General features: G+C 43.0%; 1 protein-coding gene across 4 annotated transcripts in view; it reads left to right on the forward strand.

Moving 5' to 3' along the window:
• Nucleotides 1–4,381, forward strand: part of ZNF608 (zinc finger protein 608) — a 120,413-nt gene that overhangs the window by 61,093 nt on the left and 54,939 nt on the right. The window lies entirely within an intron of this gene.

Raw genomic sequence — 4,381 nt, forward strand, 5'->3', positions numbered from 1 at the left:
AAAAGATCAAGCTTGGATCCTCACCAAGAACTTCCAGCAGAGGTGTTGAGGGACCGAAGGAACCACTAGTTAAGTAGGACCACTCTGCCTCTTGGCCATGAACTTCCCATTATCTTACATGTCGTGTGAGTTGCTGGTTCTCAGGGTGGCCATTGACAGCATGGAATGGTTGCGTGAGCCTCCATCACTGGTGGTGGCAAACAGAGTGGCCCCTACACCCAATTGTACAAGTGTTCAGATCCATTCATCCACTATTCATGGGACTGTTGCAGCATGTTAAGTACCTCTGCTAAGTTCTCAGTGGTATGCTGAATTTATTTTAGTATAAATAAAAGTGATCGAGATGTTATAGACAACAAAACTCTTCGCAAGAAGAGGCTACAAAAACATTGGTGGAAAATCACATTATCTTCTAATTCCATTTTCCCACAAACTCTTTGAAGCTCCCTCATAGTTCCCCTTTTAAGCTTAATGAAACGAATGTTTCCAGTCTCACAGAACAATACAGAGAATAAAAATGGGCAGTGGGTTTTCACATAGGCATATGTTAGACAGCCAGGGAGTGAACTGAACAGATGAGGTGGGAAATGGACAAACTCGCCATTTTCACGAGTTCCCTGCTTTGGGATCTGTCTTTGGCCTCTAGATGTGATTGATAATGGCGTGTTTTGCTGGGAAGCACTAACAGCCCTTCTGCCTCTTGACAACACGAAAAAGCAACAACATAACCATTTCCCCTCTTCTCTACGAAAATATGAAAAACACAAGTGAGGCAGGATCAGTGTTTTCAGATCAAACATTTGTCTTTTTGTGTCATTTTTGTATATTTTGGTAGCAGCATTAAATGGTATTAAGTAATTGGAGCAACAAGTTTTAAACTCCAACGTCAAGGCATTTCATTACCCCTTTTCCTGGTTAATTGATAATTATGGCTAAGCTTATTCTTCTACTAGTGGTTCTCAACGTTCTTAATGCCACCACCCTTTAATGCAGTTCCTCATGTTGTGGTGTCCCCCCAACCATAAAATTATTTTCGTTGCTACTTCATAACTGTAATTTTGCTACTGTGTAGTGAAAGATTTAAGCCGTTGCAAGATATGTGTGTGTATAATTGTCCGGTTTGTTTACTCTTCCTGTGTAAAGAAGCAGTTGGTGTGAAAATCTTGGAAGAGTGAGACTATTATTGTCACTTTTAACTGAAAAGAAATGTCCTGATGTGGAGACGGTCAAATTGGCTATAAAGAAGCACTGTTGGCCCATTTGGGTATATTGTTTAAAGTATTTTGTGGACCTCCCCCTCTCCCTTTCAAAAACTGTAGCTATATTGAGATATAATTCACATACCATGCACAAGTCACCCATTTAAAGTGTGCAGTTCAGTCGTGTATTCCCAGTTGACGGCCATGTTTAAAATTTAGGACCATTTTCTTCACCACCACCCAGTCTCATCCCCTTTAAGAAGCAATCATTCCCACTTTCTTCTAAGCCCTGGCTGTGTTGACTTCTACATACTCGTCTTCACTTGGGTTGATGTATACAAATCCTTCCTTACAGTCACTGAGCTACTTAAGTGCTCAAAACCCATCTGTTTTCTTCACTGTTGGCTCCCCAGCACCTGGCAAAGAGGAAGTGAACCATACATATTTGTTGACTGTTGAATAAATTTGTGGAACAAAGTGATACGGTCTTTGATACCTGTTTAAATTTGACTAGTGTAGTTTTCCAGTCAGGAATGCCACTTTTGAATTAAGTTTGCCATAGACAATCTGGAAAATATAGTTCTAGCAATTGTCTGTTGCTGATTCCTTTTTTAATCCTTTATAAACCCTATCTGATTGTGTTTTACTACATTTGGCTTTCAGCTTAGCTTTTTTTGTCTGCACAAAAAGGGAGAAGAATATTTGGCTTGCATGTTTCCTTCAATCCTTCACATCCTCGGTATGCTTTTTATTTGCAGATGATAACAATAATAACATGTGGCTGTTTTAGAACATTTGGGAGAAGAAAGGCACAGTCGAGATCATCTGGAGGATGTACTTTAGAGTGTTGCTTTCATATTTTAAAACCTTAACATTACAACATACACAGTGGCTATATGTTAGATAATTCGGTGTCAGTGTGAGGATTAACAGTGAAGGGGTGGAGTCTAACCTGTCAGTCAGGATATAGCCAATGAGGCCTCTGTAAGGACAGGGCCTTCTCCTGAGGATTCTGGGAACTCCGGTATTCCTCCTTGGAGGCACGAGACACACTCTTTCTGTGGACTCCCTGCAAGACATCCTGTGGAGAAGCCACATGGACCTACCCTGATGGAGCCGAAGCCCTGGGAGCTTTAGAAGCCACGTGGAGACCTTTGCCAGCATAGAGATGATTACAATGCCACTGGATCCACAAGACTTTCCATTCACTGGCCTGTGATCTTTCTGCATTCAGCATCATTTAATGTGCTTCGTGAATCTGAATTTGATTTATAGATTGGTATCAGACATATGGGCTAATATTGGACTTACGGACTTGATCTGGACTGGCCTGGGATGTTTTCTCAATATTCAATTGCTCTTATATATAAACCTCTTTCTTATATACACCTGAGTGTCTATGGATTTGTTTCTGTAGTCTACCCAGACACAATATACTATACCAAAATTTAATTTCAGTGCGTCTGCTAGTGGATATTTAGGATTGTTGTTAACTTCAGGCTCACTGCCATCAAGTCAATTCTAACTCACTGTGACCCTGCAGGAGAGAGTAGAACTGGCCCCTTGGGTTTTCAAGGATGTAAGACTTTATGGGGAGCGGAAAACTTCATCTTTCTCCTGGAGAACGGCTGGTGGGTGCAGACTGCTGACCTTGTGATTGGAAGCCCACCGTGCAACCCCTCATGCTACTTAGGGCTCCTGGTCCACTTGTCTAGGTAAATATAAATAGTACCACGTGATATGTCTTTGTAGATGAAGGGTTTTTTTGGCTTGTTTGTTTCATGAATTTGGGATTATTGTGCTTGGCTCCATTCTTAGAAAACCAAATTGCTGAGCCAAAGGACACCACCTTCAAAAAATGTGATAAATAATATATGCAACAAAAGATTTTTCATTTCAACATTTTCCACCTGTACAATTCAGTGACATTAATTATGTTTATCACATTGTTCAACTGATAGAGAGTTCCAGCCCTTCAGTGACTTCCTAAGAAGCCAGTTTCCCTCTTCCCCAGCCTCCCAGACACCCTTCATAACCACTAGTAAACTTGGAGTGGGTCACTATACACTTGCCTGTTGTAGATATTTCCTATAAGTGGGACTATGTAATATTTGCCTAGGAGCCTTGGTGGAAGTCGTGGTTACTCGTTGGGCTGTGGTCTGTAAGGTTAGCAGTTGAAAGCCATCAGCCGCTTGCTCCTCTTGAGAAAGATGGGCTTTCTAGTCCCGTAAACCATGACAGTCTCGCAGACCCACAGGGGCAGTTCTAGACCCCGTGCTACAGGGTTGCAAGGGGTTGGCACCGACTGTACAGCAGTGAGGACAATATCTGCTCTTAGGAAACTAGTAATATTTCATTTGGCACATTTTCAAGGTTCTTCCATGTTGAAACTTGTATCGGGACTTCCATTTCTTTTTGTGGCTAATGTTAGTCATGGATACACCACATTTTGGGGTAATTGTTCAACTGCTGGTAGACATTTAGGTGGTTTCCACCTTTTGGCTTTCCTGAATAATGCTGTAGTGAACCTTGGTGTATGCTTACCTGTTGGCATTAGGGTACGGACAGGTTTTGAAGGAGCTTGCATGTGTGGTGTTTAACTGATTTTTCCTCAGGGCCGCACCAGCTGACATGTTCTCTGTCGGAGGGCACCTGCCTCACCCTCCCCAGCTATGTAGATACGGGCACTTCGATGGTGGAGTGATGAGGTTGCAGGTCAGATGCGTCGCCAGATAGAAAGGGAATGAGACTTTGTGCTTGCAATAAAAATGAAAATTGTTGAGCAAGAGAAAGCACGTTTGTGCAAGGGATACTCCTGAGAGAGCACACGGCGGGGCGCTGCCTCCTTGCAGGGCTTGCTTGGTGTGATGGAAAGGTTTGCCTTTCACGTCTGCTTGTGTCTAGAATGACAGTTTACAGCTTTTCCCCCAACTGAAAGCAGTTAAAAGAGACGCTTAGCTGTGAGGAATCCAGGCACCCCGGGGAGAAAATTAGCCTGTCAGACATCCATTCTAAATGGGGAGGAATCTGAGCCACAGACATCTTGCTCGTGGGTCCTGCTCCTGCAGTCTAAGGGCGAAGGACAGGACCCACCCGTGTGGAAAGCGCAGGCATCTCATTGTGCTTATCATGCGTAATCTGGCACTGCATGTATTCAGACCCTTGGCAGGCTTTTCCCTGGC

Source organism: Echinops telfairi, unplaced genomic scaffold (assembly GCF_000313985.2).
Source record: "Echinops telfairi isolate 266 unplaced genomic scaffold, ASM31398v2 ScPeMD7_7469;HRSCAF=8507_1, whole genome shotgun sequence".
Classification (NCBI taxonomy): Eukaryota; Metazoa; Chordata; class Mammalia; order Afrosoricida; family Tenrecidae; genus Echinops; species Echinops telfairi.